This window comes from Pistacia vera, unplaced genomic scaffold, assembly GCF_008641045.1.
Source record: "Pistacia vera cultivar Batoury unplaced genomic scaffold, PisVer_v2 Contig464, whole genome shotgun sequence".
Lineage (NCBI taxonomy): Eukaryota > Viridiplantae > Streptophyta > Magnoliopsida > Sapindales > Anacardiaceae > Pistacia > Pistacia vera.
The window spans coordinates 420,475-440,556 of record NW_022196295.1 but is presented as its reverse complement, the minus strand read 5'-3'; the positions used below and the strand labels follow the sequence as shown (position 1 = coordinate 440,556).

General features: G+C 37.3%; 1 pseudogene; it reads left to right on the top strand.

Moving 5' to 3' along the window:
* Positions 1–4,106: 4,106 nt before the first annotated feature.
* LOC116145644 lies at positions 4,107–6,027 on the top strand (annotated as a pseudogene).
* The last annotated feature ends 14,055 nt before the right edge of the window (positions 6,028–20,082 follow it).

The window sequence follows — 20,082 nt, the reverse complement described above, 5'->3', positions numbered from 1 at the left end:
ATAGTGAATGACCTATCCGTGCAGGAAAAAAATTGCAAGTAAATGCTAACTTACACCTTTTTCCAAAATGGTAGGATACTTGGCGTCATCCCAACAGAAGCTGCATGCCTTCAAGTAAGGAAGTGTGACGACCTTGTTAATGTTACGTTGTCCGTTAGGAATTAAAACGTTGAAGCCTCTACAAGCTTGCTGTAGGGAGATAGTTCTGCTTGACATTGACTGCAAAACAAAGCAACTCAGTTAGCTAAAATACAAAGCTCAAGAGCGATCCTTGCACGCATGGAAAGTTAAAGTCTTACTCGCTTCCGAAGCGAAGGCGCAGGTCTCTTGGGCTTTGTAGAAGAAAAATTATGAGTCCTAATGCGAGACCTTCTTTAGGACATCGACTAGCCCATTAAAATGTACCTTCCTCACCTTGGAAAGGTAGTACGTCTGATCTTGCCCTTTCTTGAGCCTATACAGATGGACGAGCTCCTCGACGGATGGCTCACCCAATTCAGCAATCATTTGCGCTATGTACAAAGCGATGATAATTATATACAAATTTGCAGACAACTGGAGAGGAACAATGTTGAACTACCTCAACATGCTGTCAATAAAACGATGAGGAGGAATGGATACCCCGTATCTCAGGATGCTCTTAGAGATTGCCACTCATCTGGGCAGGGGATTATTTTGAGAAGAATCCCTCGGAACCATCAAATTAAGCTACAGCGTATAGACTGCTCTTATGCGCTCTAGATCCCCGATGGTAATCGAGGACTGTGGTTTTCTTCACAGCCTATGGACTGAAGACCGCTTGGATTGAGCCAACTATGTTAAGGCACGATCGAAAGAGCCTGCTGTGTTGGGGTCCGAGCTTTGCGCGATGATTTCCTCGGAGACCTCAGGGGCTACATCCCCAAGGACTACCAAGCCCGCAAGCGAGTCGAACATATGATCGATTGTATGACTGTTGGAGGAAGACATGATTATAGCTCGCTTTTGGGTACTTGAAACAAAAGTGAACATGTGTCAGAGCTCGAAAAACTCAACGACCATTTCACACTTGCTTTTAGTTTAAGCACCCAAGATAGCTCACGCCACATGATGAATGCACGCGACCTACCCAAGGTTCCGACGGTCACCTTGTTAAACCCTCCTTAAACCTAAGACAGCCAAAGACGCACCCAAAAAACCCTATTAAAGCCCTAGAACACTCAATGTGGCCACAATAATGGCCATCCTTTAACGCGAAAATTGGAAAAAGGGATAAAGAAAGGGAAAAGAACCTTACCAGAACAAAAGAAGTGCAAGAACTTGCCGGAAAGCATCGTGACGTTGACGAAACAATAGCGAAGTAGACAAAGGCGTTAGAAAACTTTCATGGATTGAATGAATGAATGTTCTGGAGATTTCGCCACCTTTTATAATGGTTTGTATCAAAGATGAAAGGGTGGGGTTTAATCGTAGCCGTCAATCTACAATGAATCTCGACCCTTCATTCATCAAGTAATCTTAGCACTTGGACGTGGCCACGTGTCATCCATCCACGAGGGGCGACGAACCGTTAGACTGTTACATAGATAACCGTCATTGCGCATCGCCTTGACTTCGCTCGTGGATAGCTGTAGTCGTCCACACACGATGAAACGCAACTGACAAAGGCTGCCACATTTAATGCGACATAACCACATGAAAATTACATATTTGCCCTAACCTTTCATTTTATGAGTTTTGCTAGGTATCATAGGAAATGAAAGTCCAAGTGTAAAGTACATCAGCCGGACGTGAGGTCAACCCTTGAAGCTTGACTGAACCTACATCCGGTGACTTGCTAGGTATGCTGAGCTTGACATCAAAACGAGCAATAGTCTTCAAAGCCCAAAACGAGCATCGAACACTAGGGGTAGATGTTGTGTGTGATTTTCCCATCAAGCTCGGTGAGTTGCAAGGTATTAGATCGACCCATAATCAGTTCGACTTTACCGGTTGTCCGACCCAGCATAAGCTTGTCGACATATAGCTCGACCCAACGCAAGCTAGTCGCGAACAACCCAAATGATCATTCAATCAATTCTCAAATAATTTCAGGTCCCAGATATTTACGGGAATGACCAAATTAACAACAATCTCTGCGCAATCACAACACCCAATCGTGAGAATATCGGAATTGCAGTCTAGATCAATTGTAATCCCTTTATTTTCGCTCTTTCCTTTGCACAAATCCTGTATATAAACCCCTTTAAATGATGAAAAATGGATTAGAAATTTTCCATAGAACTCTCATTATAAGCTCTCACAGCGAATATAAGAACAGTGGACGTAGCCATAAGAGGTTACCTCGCCGAACCACTTTAAAAATTTTATTGTCTTTTACTTTATTACACTTATCATTCACCCATCGCTGATTATCCGTAATCACGCGCACATTCGTTCCGATTCTACCAAAGTCAATCGGATCTCTCTAGTCTATGCGAATTTTTGTATCAACATACCTCAAACTAAATATTGATATGGCAATGGTTACTAGAATAAAACAAATTTGAAGAATGCATTTTATACTGAAGAAACTTACGAATATGATATTTTATAGCATTAATAAAAAAAAAAAAAAATTATGTAATTTGTTGTTGATGCCAAAATTCGCACCACACAAAATTTACAATCTTGTTTGAGACCACTTTGACCTCCTACTTTGCTTGAGAATGAAATGCTCGGCTATCACAATAGCAAAATAAAAGGATTCCTATGGCTAAGCAAGATTAGAAACAATATGGGAGGCCAAATAGGATGTGGTCAGCATCAATTTGGAATGCTCAAATGAGAGACTTTTTAAAATATGAATTAGTGTAATCATCCAATTCCTTTAGCCTTCTTTATATAACGAACTAGAAAGAGTATTAGGGGGTTGGTACAGATCCAAGCCTTTGGCATCCTTAGTTTGAGTATTTGTAGAAGGTTGGAGGCATGAGAATGTGAGGAAATTTATTACTTTGATAGACTTTCAACCTACTATTCGGATTTGAAACAACGCATTCTCTCTTAAATTGCGTATCTCATAAATTAAATATCAGTTTCCCATAAATGGAAATTTTATTGGCTTGACTACAACCATGCCTCAATTTAATTGCCCTTCTAGAGCTTCCCTTTCACTTTACTATGTAATAGCCGTTAGGTTTATTTATTAATGTTAGCCTTAAAACTTTATAACACTTATTACATAGTTCATACTAATTTAAGTTAGATAATATAATACAATTTACCATTAAATATTTTTGCAACACTAGTAGTATAGACTTTTGGATTTTTGGCAGTGTTCTAGACACATTCAAGATTTTTAAATAATTTATTTGGAATAAGGCAGTGCTAAACATGTTAATTTAGAGAATATGTAGTTCTATTATATTCGCATTATTTTTTATAAGAATTTTGGGCATAAATAAATTATTAAAATTGAAAAAAAAAAATCAATAATTAAATACCTAAAAAGGAACACTACTCCTATAATAAAACAAGATAATAAATAATAATAATAATAATAATGAAGGAATAAGGGCTACTTGGCAAAATCATACCCAAATAACTTAAACACAATATAAACTAGCCAGCTGCTTCTAGTTTATATATGTCATGTCCTTTCTGTGGTTGGTAACTCTATCAAGTGAACTACACAACTCCACGTTACTTCAACTGGGATCATCAAATTTCATTATGAGGGAAGAAAGTCTTTTTTTATTTAATTTAATTTAAGGTTTTATTTCTTCTCTCTTCGGTTTCATTTATAAAATTGCTCACGTGATTTCCTCTTTCTCAATTCTACTGGAGTTTTATTAGTAATTTAATCTCCACGATATTTGATAAAATAACAAATATCCCCCTAAAGTTTTGAAAATAACAATTTTTTATTATTATTAAGTTTTAAATATTGAAATAAACAGTAAAAATGCAATTTGGTAATATTTATTAACTCCTAATAATATAAATTTTACCAATTCATTAACAAAAAGGTGATTTTTGTTATTTCATAAACCCTTGAGGTTTTATGTTTAACTCTTTATTATACAAACCAAACGATGCCTCATATTTGTATCCCACCAAATAGAAGAAAATTAGTCACTTAGAAAATGGAGTTACAAAGAGTCCAAGCACTTGCCTCATTATCTTTCTCAAAGGATACTATTCCTGCTGAGTTCATTAGACCTGACAAAGAGCAGCCTGCAATCACTACATATCGTGGGCCAGTGCCTGAAATTCCCACCATTGATCTCAACGATCCCTGCGAAGAGAATCTCGTTCGTTTAATAGCCAAAGCTAGCCGGGAATGGGGGATTTTTCAGGTGGTGAACCATGAAATTCCTAGTGATGTTATAAGAAAATTACAGGCTGCAGGGAAAGAGTTCTTTGAGCTCCCACAGGAAGAAAAAGAAGTTTATGCAATGCCACCGGGAGCTCAAACTGTTGAAGGCTATGGAAGCAAACTTCAAAAAGAAGTTGAAGGAAAGAAGGCTTGGGTGGATCATTTGTTCCATAAGATTTGGCCTCCTTCTTCTATCAACTACCAATATTGGCCTAAAAATCCTCCTTCTTACAGGTAGTTTGGTGAACAAATATAAGTTAATTATCAACTTAATGTGGATTAAACGTAGATCTACTTATTTTATTTATTTATTTATATTGGATTTACATTTGCGTAAGTGACATGTCTCATAAAAAACTGCTGTCCTTTGTCCACATCTTTAGGTAGACCAAAAATGTCTCCGCCAATTTTAATGTTAAATATATAAGTCTAATATTAAAATTGGTGATGATGCAGGGATGCTAACGAGGAGTACGCAAAATACATGAAAGAGGTGGTAGATAAGTTGTTCAAAACTCTTTCATTAAGGTTGGGTGTTGAAGGGCATGTGTTAAAAGAAGCATCTGGTGGTGAAGATATTGAATATATGCTTAAAATAAATTATTACCCACCATGTCCTCGTCCTGATCTCGCTCTTGGTGTTGTCCCTCACACTGATCTTTCCACCATCACCATTCTTGTTCCTAATGATGTCCCTGGACTCCAAGTCTTCAAGGATGACCGTTGGATCGACGCCAAATATATCCCCAATGCTCTTATTGTTCATATCGGTGATCAGATTGAGGTAATTCATTCATTAAACTCTTCCTAAGTTTGATACTAATTGTAACAAAAAAAAAAAAAAATTAATTTTATGTAATTTAATGAACTCAATTAATGTATCTTAAGGATTACGTTGGAGATTAATTAATTCAACTGTAGCATAGTTTGCAACTAATTAAAAGGGATTTCTGGGCCCCTAAAGTTTAATCAAATAACATTATTTCCCCTAATCATAAATAACATAAATCACCCTGTTGTTAGTGTTCCATCAAAATTTATAACATTATGAATTAATGAATATTTACTTAATTACCACTCTTCCGTTTATTTTAACCCCAAAACTTAACAACATGAAGATTTTATAGAGAGATATTTGTTATTTAATTATATCTAAAAGGGAGTATTGTTAAAACTCCTAATTATAAGAAACTTGGTAAATTAAATTAATAACTAAAGGATATTATTAGTCAATCTCAATCCAAACAATAAGGCTACAGAATACAAGAACTTTTTGACTCTCAGAAAACAGGTGTGTTTCATTTTCTCATATGATATGCTTGTTATGAAAACGTATTCGCAAATAAAATACCCTAATTAGGGTTTTTGATTATCTTTAATTTTAAAAAGCGACCTCATAAGAACAGTGAAATAAACCCTCAGAAATAGTAATTACAGTGATTGAAAAGTTCGGTATTATGATTTAATGAATAAGAGAATTGGAAATGGTGGGTGCAGATTCTCAGCAATGGAGTATACAAGGCAGTACTACACAGAACAACAGTGAACAAGGAGAACAAGGATGTCATGGCCAGTATTTTTAGAGCCACCAGGGGATTTGTTGTGGTCCACTTCCTCAACTTGTTGGAGAAACAATCCACCTGAATACAAGGCCAAGATATTTAGGACTATATTTATGCAAACTATAAAATTCCCCGTAGTTTCTTCCTCTTTTTACTTTTTTAATTAATTAAGTTCATCAATAACCACATTATTATGTGCCTAGTAGCTATGTCGTGTGTTTTCTATGTTTCTGGTTTTGAATCGATCATGCATCGTCTTATATGGTGAGTTGTTTATGTGTTTTTTTTTTAATACAACATAAAATTATATGTAAAAAATAAATTAAAATCTATATCTATCAAATTCTTTAAATACACTACACTTCCCTTATTCCTTAATTATATTGTAAAAAGGTAAATTTTTCTAATTATTACTTCGTGTCTCCTTCAAACTAAGAGATAACTCCTTTTCCTTCTTGTGGTTTCAGTTTATTTTTTAAGGACAATTGTTTTATATATTATTTTTTGTTTTTATCGTTTCCAAATACTATTCCTTTTATTTGTTAAACTAATAAAAGTTTTGTTGACTGTTGTTACCTTTTAAATTTGTACTAAAATGATAAAATGCCCTTTTTAGAAAATGATGAAAAATAACTTACACATATAGCACTAGATTAAACAATCACATTGCCATTACAAACAAAATAAATTAGAAAAGAAAAAGCACATTAATTTTGATTTCTAATGTATAATGCGTTTATTTATTTTAATTTGTAATATATAATGCGTTTTTCTAATTGCAATTTGTATTATCCTCTACAAATTAAAACTAAAAAAAAACACATTGTACTCTACAAATTCAACATGTTTAATTAATTTTTTTTTCTAATGCGTAACGTGTTTATTTATTTAATTTTGTAATGTATAAATGTGTAATTTTGTTATTATATTATATGTAGATGCAAAAATCACCGTTATGAAAATGGGGTTTGATCCCGTGAGGTTGAGGTCACTAGCAATCCGCTGGACCTGCACACATGAAAGGCAAGCATGAAGCTTCTAGAAAACACACTGGGTGTGTTTGTCGTAGGCATTCGGCGCTCAAGTTAGCGAGATTGAAAGAGATTTTTATAAGAATTAAGAAGACGAAAATTACTAAGAGTCTTGTCGGAGGCTAGGACTACGGTGGGGCGTCGGGTTCTTGGGAGCAGAACTTAGGAGCAAATATGTTTTTGAGTAGTGTAGATTGACTATGGGAGATTGCATGCCTAATGAGAGGGCGGACCTCTATTTTATAGTGAACCCAAGGGGTTGGAATCCTAGTAGGACATGGTCTTCTTTTGTGTGAGATAATCTCTATCAAGAAAGAAATATATATTTCTTCACCTTATCAGATTAAGTTTAATAGTTTAAATAAGATTTGGAATCTTAGTAGAACACTAAGTCCTATTTTGGGAGATAATCCCTATCATGAAAGAGATATGATTTCTTACCTTATCAGATTAAGTTTGATAGTTTGAGTAGATTTGAAATCTTCGTAGGAAAATGATAGAATGGGATTCTGATTTCCTATTTATGGACTGTTGCAGGCTAATGAGCTGAAACCCAGTTTGCTTAACCTTATAGGATAGCCCAACTCATATGGTTGGTAGTTCACAATGTGATTTTAAGCGTAGGCCCAATCGGGATTGAGTTGAGCCTTAGGCCGTGCCATGTTTATTTCATATTGCGTCTGTCAAGCCTAAGATGATTTTTTGCCCTAACAGTTAGCCCCCCCACTCTCTAAGTTAAAGAGTATTTAGCTTAGAGAGTAGATTAAAACGATGAGTCAGGTTGAGCGGATTATGATAGTAGCTTGTTAGGTCGGATGGATCTATGTGGATTAGGTCGATGACTTGTCGATTTGAGGTGCAAGTCCTTCAATCAGTCTAGGCGGATTGAATGTGTAATCTATAAATCGGTATGGGCCGATCGGGGTGTCTACTTATAAATCGGTCTACCTGATCGAAGGTATAAACTTATGAATCAGTTTGGGTCGGTCGAAGTATAACTTATAATCAGTTTGGCCGATCAAAGGTGAACTCATGAAGCGGTCTGACCGATCAAAGATGCTAGGGGTGATCGAAGGTGTAAACTCGTGAATCGGTCTAAGCTGATCGAAGGTGTAAACTCTGTAATCAGTCTAAGTCGATCGAAAGTGTAAACTCATGAATCGATCTAAGCCGATCGAAGGTGTAAACCTATGAATTGGTCTGCCCAATCGAGGTGTAAACTTGTGAATCGGCTGGGCTGATCGTAGGTGTAACTCTATGCAGTCTGAGCTGATCGAGGTGTAAACTCTGAATCAGTTTGAGCCGATCGAAGGTGTTGAATCGGTTTGGACTCGAATTGTAAACTTATGAATCGGTCTGGCCGATCGAAGTGGTAAACTCATGAATCGGTCTGGGCCGATCAAAGGTGTAAACTCTGAATCGATCTGAGCCGATTGAAGTGTAAACTCGTGAATCGGGCTGGGCCGATCGAAGGTGTAAACTCTTTAATTGGCTGGGCTGGGCTGATCGAAGGTGTAAACTCTTAATCGCCTGGGAGATATCGAGGTGTAAACTCATGAATCTGGTAGGGCTGATCGAAGGTGTAAACTCGTGGATCGGGTTGGATTGATTCAGGTGTAATTCATGGATGGGCAGGGCCAATTCGAATGTGTAAGCTCGTGGATCGGGCGCCGATTCGAGTGTAAACTCGTGAATCGGTAAGGCCGATTCAAAGTATAAACTCGTGAATCAGGCAGAGCCGATTCACAGGTGTATGCCAAGTGGAACTTGTATGGAGCTTGCGGTCGGTCGGCGTGATCGACTTATAGTTGAAACCTTGAAGACTATGTGGCCTAGTTGGCGTGACCGACTTTGTATTGAAAACATTTGATTGAAGCTGGAGCAGTGACTGCATGGCATGCATGTTTTAAGCAAAAGCCAAATTGAGAGTCAATATGCATGATGTGCATGTGTTATGGACTAAATAAAGAGTGAGCTAAATGGAAAAATGGGCTGCATGTATTAAGTAATAGGCCGAATAGAGAAAGATTTACCAAATAAGTGGTAGTTAAAAGGAGATATGACACAACCATTCCCCTTCAAGTGTTGCCACCCATGCTTGCTAGACCGTGTGAGAGAGGGGTGTTACTTCTATATCGGAGCTAAACCAGTTGAAGTTGAGTGGCATATATTCACTTTTGGGCTAACCGAATGGGCATGTTGATATTGTATGTGCAACCCAAATATCATTGAGTGGACTACTCGTGTTGTTTAGTGGTGCTGAGTTGTAGTGGGGAGTGGAAAGTTTGCAAACAACGAGAGCGTGAGGTTTTTGTGATAGGTGTGCTGGAGATTGTGATGTGAAGGTGTTTTGAGTTGATATGTATTGGTGGGAAGGGGCAATGGTTCGAGTTTGGAGTTTTGGAATACGGTGGGGTAAGGGTTAGCGAGAGTGGGGTGGCGTCTTAAGCAGGTTTTGTTTGGGGGGTTTCTCTTCGTGTTTGTATAGATACTTTGGTGTTTTGAGAGTTACTACTGTGTTTTTAGGATTTAACTGTGTGATTGGAGAAGCTCTTAGAGCGATTTTAGGAACAGGTGGACGGGTTTTGGGTTTCAAGGTGGTGGCAAATCTCCGTGAAGTTGAATTGGGATGATCAAGGTGTTCAAGTTTTGAGTTACCTTTCAGGGTGGAGGTCTTGGAGATGCTGGCGTATTGCGACATCTTCTTGAATGAACAAATTGACTAGTTTTATGGCGGATAATGCTTGCAAAGCTTTGATGACGGTGGCGGACAACCGGTGGTTTGATGATTGAGCGAAGGCGCGTGTAGAGAGTTGAGAGACAGAGCTATTGCCTTTCTGAACAGAGGATTAGAGAAGAGAGATTGTTGAAGCAAAGTCAATGATCAAGTGGTTCAGGAACACCACTTAAACTCTGACATATTATTATTCTATTATTAATTTAGAGCAATAATATGAACTATTATTAATTTAAACAATATATGACTTCAGGTCTTATACTACCCGCTGAGGATATAATATAATAAATTACGATATGCCGAATAGATATAATAGGGCATGTGAATAGATAAAACAAACGAAGAAGAAAAAAAATTTCTTATCGTGATGGGATTTTCTGATTACATTGTCTCAAAAGGAGTTCTGTGCCACCTCCCATTTGTGCATCGCCATTGCAGATGATTACAGGGCCCCACAGTTGCGTCAAACAGTAGATGCAAAAAATTTACCGTCATGAAAATAGGTTTGATCCCGTGGGTTAAGGCCTGACAATCCGCTGGACTTGCACACATGAAAGGGCAAGCGTGAAGCTTCCAAAAAACATCGGGGTGGTGTTTGTCGTAGGCACTCCGCTCAAGACAGCGAGGCTGAAAGAGATTTTTATGAGAATTAAGAAGATAAGAATTACCGCGAGTCTTGTCGGAGGCTAGACCTACGGGCGTCGGGTTCTTAGGAGTAAGAATATGAGCAAATAGATGGTTTTATAGTATAGATTGACTATGGAGATTTCATGCCTAATGATAGGGCAAACCTCTATTTTGATAGTGAACCCAAGGGGTTGAAATCCTAGTAGGACATTGATCCTCTTTTTTGGGAGATAATCCTATCAAAAGAAATATATATTTCTTCACCTTATCAATTAAGTTTAATATTTTAATAGGATTGGAATCTTAGTAGAAGAGGAATAAATGGGATTCTGATTTCCTATTTATAGACTTTGCAGGCTAATAGGCTGAAACCCAGTTTAGCTTACTTAGGATAGCCCAACTCATAGAGTAGGTAGTTCACAGGTGATTTTAGCGTAGGCCCAATCGGGATTGCGTTGAGGCCTTGGGCTGTGACATGTTTATTTCGTTATTGTGCCTCATCAAGCCAAACGATTTTTTACCCTATATATATATATATATATATATAATATATATATATATAATATATATATTATAATATTTTTGTGTTGTTGTGTGTGAAATTTTATTGGACATTTTTTATAAATGCATTCTTGTACCATGTATAATAAAGTTTTAAATATTTCAAAAGATGAGTATTTTTTGCCAATCAATTCAAATTTAAAAGGTAAACTACAGTCACCAACCTTTTATTAAGTAAGGATTAAAGAGTAGTATGTTAAACAACAAGGGCCAACAAATAATATTTGAAAAAATTGTCCTTATTAATTTGAAACCACAGGGATGAGAAAGGAATTATCTCTTTTAACCGATAAGATAAAGTTCAATTTCTCGTGAGCATGTTTCCTACAAATAGGACTGTTTTTTGAGCGAGCTAAACAGTTTTCGGCTAAACGAGCTTGGCTCGAAAAAAGGGAAGACGAGTTCGAGTTCGAGCTAAACCAAATAGCTGCTGATTTCCTGGCTTGGCACAAACCCTTTAAGGGAGGATTCGAGCTTGTCTCACGGGCTGGCTTAACAGCTGAGTTCAAGCTGGCTCACAAGCCAATAGCAAAACATTGGCACAGGACTTTTTGTTCTTCTTTAACAAAAAAAAAAAAAAAAAGCGAAAAGTTCATTATGCTTATGTATCTCACCTTTCTCATACCACAAAAATAAAAAGCCAATACAAAAAAGTGGTTTAATTTTTTTGCATCCACAAGAATGGGATTTTTTTCTAAGAACCCAAAACCCAAGAAATTGATTTAACAAGATTATTCATAATCTTACTCTTATCACTCCTCTCTCTTCTCAAGATCTAAAGCTAAACAAAAAAAAAAAAAAAAAAAAAAAAAAAAAAAGAATGGGTCTGGAAAATAAGACACCTTCCTGGGGAAACTCATTAAAAGAAGACAGAGAATATTAAAAAGGCAAAATAAAGCTTCGTAGAGAAGTGGAGATAAATGGATCCATTCATTAGATAGAGAGAAAGAAAACCACACAAGATAAAAACAAAGAGAAAGATAATTGAAGGAAAACATTACTCTTGTGGTGCAGTGCACTCATATCTGTTGCAGGCTTTAGAGGTAGCGAATCAGAATTTTCTGTTAGGTGGGGAAATAAAAACTAATTGCACATTAAATTTTGTTAGGGTGACCAAAATCCAAAATTGTACATATTAGTATTTGAAAAAAAAAATTTGAGGATGGGCCATGGCCCACCCAAAACTAGGCTGGATCCGCCCCTGCTTTAGGCCCATCTCTTCCCTCTCTTTGTCCTCCTCACCACCCTAGACGAAAAAGAAGAACTATGGCAAGCCTAAAGGAAATCTTCTATGGCGACACGTCGACGAGATTCCAGAGGTGGTATACGACACACGACGACAAAGGCAATGGGTAATAGGACGATGAGACCTGACAAGAGGCAGCTAAACTTGGGTGAAGATGAGAGTTGTCGTTTTAGGTTTTTCGGAAGAATCAATCGAAGATCGAGTTTTTGGAATTTAAAATAGGGAACGTTGTTATTTTTGCAAATTTTTTATTGAATGTCATTTTAATTCCCCTATTTAAAAAACCACAAAAAATTCCCAATTTTTGAACCTGAATCGGCTCGTGACCTAACGAGCCAAGCCGCACTGATCAACTCGGCTCATAAGCCTTACAGAATCGAGTCGAGCCGCTCAATTATAGCCAAGTTAGTATTTAACGAGCTAAACTCGAGCCTTAATGAGCCAAACTGAAGCCGAGTCAGCTGCTCCCGACAGCTCGATTCGTTAAAGACTCCTACCTATAAACCTGAAAGTATTATGAAGCCAAAAACGAAGCCGTTTCCCTTAAGTTATTCAAGCAAAACGGGGTCGTTTTGTTTAAGACCATTACCGTTTTTGGGCCGTCAGACAAGACAGATCCAAGGCTGAGAATTACGAACGCAGACATATATAAAGAAGAGCAACAGTGATCAGAGAAAGGTTGTTCATTGTCATCGGGTATTAGGGTTTGAGAGGAGAGGGAAATACGGAGTGGGTTTTCTCTGCTGAATCTTTCTGGTTAATCTGGTTAGTTGAAGGGTTGCGTTTCCTTCCAGAGGCTAGTGTTTGTTCTCTGTTTCTTGCAGATTATAGAAAGATTAGTGGTGGTTACGCCTTGTTGTGGTGTTAGTCTGTTTGGCAGATTTGTAGTCTTATCCTTCTTGTAATCCTTGAATATCTTCTTAGTGCTGTGAGTGTCCGTATTCGGAGCTCACCGTGATGTAGTCTATCAAGATTGAATAGACGAACCACGGTAAAATCGTGCCTTGTGTTGTGTGTTGATTCTTTGATCGTTAATCTTGTTTGTGTGATTATTTCTTTTGTGAATTGCTTGTTAGGCTTAGGTTTAACAGTGGTATCAGAGCTAAAGTTCTAAGGGGATCTAGGGTTAGAATCGTTTGGTCTTCGTACAAATCTAAATTAGGGTTTGTCAGATTTGGGTTTTTTCGATTTCAAGATCCTAGTCGTTAGGACTTCAGATCTCGCTAAGTCTTGGGTTAAATTCGTGAGATTGAGTTCACAGGCACAGAATCGACGAAGTATCGTAAATTCTAAATTAGGTTTGTCAATTTGGGGGTTTTCGGATTAAAGGCTTATAGGCCTTAGGGTTTTCGAAATGGTCTGAATCAGGTCGTATTGATTATTCTAGGTCACAAACACGAGTCAGGGAAAGTCTAGGTCTTGTCTAAGGGTATTTAGGCTGAACACACCGTATTGCCTTAAAAACTGCCTGGCAGATGGCGAATTCTGGTAATAACACGCCACGTACCCTTGACGTTTTTTTAGCTGTGTTAGTCTTGTCACTTTAGTCCGTGTGTGTGTCTTGCATTGTGTGATACAGTTTAATGTTGTTAGGCTGGAACACCAGTGACTGCCTAAAAACTGCCTGACAGTAATTGCGAATCCTGGTATAACAACGCCACGTACCCTTTGACTGTCTGTCCTGTTACTAAAATTCATGAGTACTACCGTATGGAATCTCCCAATTGATGGGAAGATCGACTTTAATCCATGAAAAAGAAGATGAAAGCCCTTCTTTCGCATAATAAAGTTGGCTTGCCTTAGAAAGAATGCCACTAAGTGGTCTGAAGAGAAACTGAAAAGAAGGCTGAAGTGGATGAGGAGCCCTCAATCTGATCATAATGATCTTTCCGATGCAGTCCTCGAAAGTTTATGGCATGGAAACACTGCTCACACTTTGGGGTAAACTCGAATCCCTTTATTCCTTACAGTCTGCACCAAACTTAGCATTTCTTAAAGGAGCCCTATTTTCTTATAAGATGGATGTTCTAAGTCTGTAAAGAAACCTTGATGAGTTTCTAAGATGACATTAGTATTGAAAGGTACAGATCAGGAGTTGGGAGACTCTAGTCTGCAATGAATTGTTAAATTCCTGCCTGATGAGTACTTGATGGTGAAGAATGCTTTACAATACACTGGGACAGTTCCAGTGTTGACCTGATTATAGCAGGTCTGAAATCTAGGAGTTGGGAGTTGAAGATACAGAAAAGATGGGAATAACCTGTTGTCAAGGGTAGATCAGATCTAGACATTCAGGAAGGGATAGCAATAAGAATTTCCAACAACCATAAACCTAGGGCTAAGAAAAGGGGAAAATAACAGTCTAAGGGAAAACTAGAAGTGTTTCCACTGTAATAAACCTGGCCACCTTAGAAGAACTGCTATGATGGATAAAGAACAAAAACAGCACAATACAGGAGTAACTTAGCTAGCACAGCACTGGCATTGAAGTCTCAGAAGCCCTCACTTGTCTCAAACCATTAGCAATAAGGAATGGGTTCTATATTCGGGGTGTACTTTTTATATGTCCCAATATTCATGTTTCAGAATTTTAGAGAAGGAGAGTTAGAAACTGTCTTCATGGGCAACAATCACTCTTGTAAGGTCAAGGGATAGAAACACAACCATTAGGTTGAATAATGGCAAAATCAAATGTTAACCAGAGTGAGATTATCCCTGACCTCAAAAAAACCTGTCTCCTTGGGAACTTTGGATGAAGCTGGATGTAGTTATAAGGCAGAAAAGGATCCTATGTGTGTACAGATAATGAAATATACTTGAGGGGTCAAACAAATGGACTGTACATTCTGTGTGGTCAACACTGTGCTCTCACTGTGAAGTCTACTTTATCATCTACTAATCTGACTGCTGCAGAAAAATGCATCTGAGACTTGGCCACATAGGCCAAAGGTATGACATTGTAAGCCTCTTGAAGTTTACTTTGGTAGGAATCATATACGTTTAACTTTCTGTGAAGTTTGTGTGTTGGGAAAACACATAGAATGAGTTTCCAAAAGGGAACTCATCTGGCTGAAAAAGGGTTGGACTATGTTCCATGCAGATCTCTAGGGTCCTGAAAAGGTCAGAACACATGGAGGGAACTGTTTTTCCTCTCCATTGTAGATGACTATAGCAGAAGGTATGGGTGTACCCTTAGGTCTAAAGATGAAGCCTTAACCAAGTTTAAAGGCTGGAAAAACTTGTTGAAAACCAAGTTAACAGGAAGGTAAAAACCTTTAGGACAGACAATGGCCTAGAATTCGTAATCAGGAGTTTGACTCTTACTGTGTAGAAGAGGGAATCTTGAGGCTAGGACGTTTAGGGCCCCTCAGCAAATGGAGTTGCTGAGAGAATGAACAGAACCCTGCTTGAAAGGGTTAGATGTCTCTTATTCACTGGGTCTACCAAAAACTTTTTGGGGGAAGCTTAGCACAGCTGCTACCTTATAAATAGGAGCCCTTCTAGCTCAATAGACTTTAAGTGCCCTGAGAAAGTGGTCTGAAAGGAGACCATCTCTTGAACACCTAAGAGTCTTTGGATGTGCTGCATATGCCCATACCAAAATGGAAAGTTAGAACCAAGATCCCTCAAGTGTGTTTTTTTAGGATATCAAGAGGGAACAAAGGGTTATAGGCGTGGGAAAGGGCTGCCCCAGGGTTAGGTATATTGTTAGTAGGATGTGATTTTCAATGAAACAGTTTTTCCTTTAAATTCGGTACTAACAGTGCAGGTAGCTCAAAAAAGAGTCTGAAACCTCAGGACAAACTGGGACAACTCAGTTTGAGGTGGAGCCTGAGACTACACCCTGATCAATGCACCCAATAAATGACCTTGACCCTGTTGAAGATCAACCCACATAATCTAGACGCAGGAGAAGATTACCCTGACACTACTACTGAGGAGGATCAGCAGATAACCTGGCCCAATATCAGTTAGCATACAGAGTCAGAAGGGAAATCAAACCCCCTGCAAGTACACTATGCTGACCTGATTTACACAGCACTCCTAGCTGGGTCAGAAATACCTCGATCAGAACCAGACACCTATGATGAGGCACTGAGTTCAAGGGATAGAATGATTGCTGTGTGCTATGGAGGAAGAATGGAGTCATTGCACTCAAACAAAACCTGGACACTAGTTCCAACGCAAAGAATCAAAAATGGTGGAGTGCAGATGTTTGTACAACTGAAAGAATGTAAGTGTCTGACCCTCCAAGTTCAAAGCAAGGTTAGTGGCTAAGGGCTACACTCAAAGAGCAGGTATTGATTTCACTGAAATATTTTCTCCAGTAGTTAAATTTAAAACTATTAGACTCATGCTAGCAATTGAGTTCAACATGATTTAGAGATAGACAACTGGATGTTAACTCTGCTTCTTGCATGGTGAGTTGGATGAGAAATATTCATGAGTCAACCTGTAGGTTTTAAAGATAAAAAACTGCCTGATTATGTATGCTTACTGAATAAATCTTGTATGGATTTAAACAGTCCCCTAGACAATGGTACAAGAGATTTGATGCATTCATATAGGAAATGGATTCACTAGAAGCATGTATGATAACTGTTTTCTATTTTGCCTGTATGAAATACATGCCAATCTACCTTTTGTTATATGTAGATGACATGTTAATAATTTGCAAGTCCATGTCTCATATTAATGCATTAAAGGCCAAATTGAATACTGAATTTGATATGAAGGACTTAAGAAAGGCAAAAAAATACTAGGAATGTGATTGATAGAGATGAAGTGCACATACTCTTAAACTGCTCAATCCCATACTTAAAAAACTAGTTTTAAATTTGGTCATAATGAATCCAAAGCTGTGACATGCCCTTGCAAACCATTTCATACTTAGTAAGTCACAGTCTCCAAAAACAGAGTCAGAAAGATTAAAATGGAGAATGTCCCTTATTCTAATGCCATAGGTTCTGTAATGTATTCCATGGATATCCACCAGACCTGATTTAGCATATGCAATATCACTATTAAGCAGATTCATGTCAAACCCTGGAAATGAACACTGGAATGCATTAAAATGGCTAATGAGATATATTAATGGTTTCTGTTCAAATTGGTTTAATGTTCTGTAAAGATATGCATCACTTGATCTGGTGGGTATGTAGATGCACTTTGCAGGTGATAGAGACTCTAGGAATTCCACAACTGCTATTACTCACACTGGAAGGCAACTGTGTTAGTTGGAAAGCTCAGTTGCAACCCTGGTTGCATTATCCACTACTGAAGCTGAGTATGTGACAGTTTCAGATGCATTCAAGAAGCACTTGGTTGCAAGGAATCCGAAAGAAGCTGATCTGTTGAATGGCACAGCAACAGTCTACTCTGATAGTCAAAGTGCCTTCATTGAGCAACGAACCAGTGTATCACGAACGAACTAAACATGTGGATGTGAGGCATCACTTTGTCAGAGACCTGATTGCAAAGGGAGAGATAATCTGTTGAAGGTACCCACTGAGATAATCCACGGACATGGGAACAAAAGTGGTGAACCACAGCCAAGTTCAAGCATTGCTTGAACCTGCTTCACATTAGTAATACTATGCGCCTAGAGCTGAGAAGAAATATGGAATAACTTACTTAGCACAAAAGGAATAAAGTTGGCTTCAAGGTGGAGCTGAAAGTATTATGAAGCCAAACAAGCCGTTTCAACTTAAGTACTATTCAAGCCAAACGGGTCGTTTTTGTTTAAGACCATTACCGTTTTTGGGCCGTCAGATCAGACAAATCCAAGGGCTAAGAATTACAACGCAACATATTAAAGAAGAGCAACAGTGATCAGAGAGAAGTTTTCATTGTCATCGGGGTATTAGGGTTTTGAGAGAGAGAGGGAAATACTGAGGTGGGTTTCTCGCCTGCTGAATCTTCTGGGTTAATCTGTTAGTTAGAGGGGTTGCGTTTCCTTCCAGAGGCTAGTGTTTTCTCTTGTTCTTGCAGATTAGAAAGATTAATGAGTGGTTAGCGCCTTGGTTGGTGTGTCTGTTTGGCAGATTTTGTAGTCTTATCCTTCTTGTAATCCTTGAATATCTTCTTAGTGCTGTGAGTGTCCTTATTCGGAGCTCAACGTGGATGTGTCTATTCAAGATTGAATAGACGAAACCACGGTAAAATCGTGCTCTGTGTTTGTGTTGATTCTTTGATCGTTAATCTTGTTTGTTGATTATTTTCTTGTAATTGCTTGTTAGGCTTAGGTTAACAAAACTAATAAAGCATAAGTTCAATTTTGATTCGTTAAACACTCCTACCTACAAACCAGTAAAGATAAAGTTCAATTTTGATTCGTTAAACACTCCTACCTATAAACCAATAAAGATAAATTTCAATTTCTCATGAGCTTGTTTCCTACAAACCAATAAAGATAAGTTCAGTTTCTCGTGAATATTGTTTAACTTCTAGTCATCTTGAAGTAAATAATTCTTTCTGTATTTTATTTATATAAACCTAACTATTTTTCAACTTTTTTAGTAACAAAATTAAAATTTTTTTTAAAAGAACAAAAATTTAAAATATTATTTAAATTGGGAATTATAAAGAGTTCTAATGGGCTTAAATAACAACAATCTTGATTAGAAAATAGGTGTTGTTGAAAAAAAAAAAAAAATTAGCCAAATAAAGATGAATTTTCTAATTCCGCCTTAGTGTTATATATATATATATATATATATATTTAATTCAACTCATTACATGTATAAAAATTGTTATAAACACTTTACTAACTAAATAAAAAATTCCCACAAACCTATTACAGTAAAACCTCTCTATAGTCATCATAGTGGGATTAATTAAATTTATTACTATGAGGAGGATATAACTTAATAGATGTGTGATAACAAAAATTTCTTTATAATTCATGTTTTAATAGTACAGTATTAGGATTTCAATTGATGTTTTAATACTATTAAGATTTCAATTCAGCGCTTTAATTGCTTACTTTTGAAACGGACAGAAGATCGTATCTTGAAACCAGCAAAGATAAGTGTCTTTGATAGATTGTAAATGTAGTTGCTGCATGGTCAAATTGATGTGAAGTCACAAACTATTGCCAATTGTTTTAATCATTACAAAATTATGCAACAAATTGATGTGAAGCCGCATATTATTGCCAATTGTTTTAATCATTACAAAATTATACATCAAATTGATGTGAAGCCACATACTATTGTCAATTGTTTTAATCATTACCAAATTAGGATCCTCGATGTCGATGAATTGCAAGTTACAAATGAAGTGAATGAGAAGAATAAAAAAGTCATTATAGAATTTAGTGATCGGATTTAACAACTTCATTACACTAATTGAATGGATATTAATGTCTTTCTCAATCATCCAAATGAGCAATAAGTTATATATGTTTTAACTAAAGAAGAAATCATTACTGCAATTAGACAAGAAGATAAAAGAAATAATCATGAGGATGATAGTATGGAAATACAAAAAGTTTTGTGTCAAGAAGCTCTAAACATACTTGAGAAACTAAAAATATGTGGCTTCAACAAAAAGATGTTCATGCTAGCGAGTAATCTACCGGCAAGTTAAAAGATGTAGTAACAACTCTAAAGCATAAATTATTATCTCAAACAACTTTAGNTGGGAGATAATCCCTATCATGAAAGAGATATGATTTCTTGACCTTATCAGATTAAGTTTGATAGTTTGAGTAAGATTTGAAATCTTCGTAGAAGAGGAAATAGAATGGGATTCTGATTTCCTATTTATGGACTGTTGCAGGCTAATGAGCTGAAACCCAGTTTAGCTTAACTTATAGGATAGCCCAACTCATATGGTTGGTAGTTCACAATGTGATTTTAAGCGTAGGCCCAATCGGGATTGAGTTGAGGCCTTAGGCCGTGACATGTTTATTTCATTATTGCGTCTCGTCAAGCCTAAGATGATTTTTTGCCCTAACAGTTAGCCCCCCCACTCTC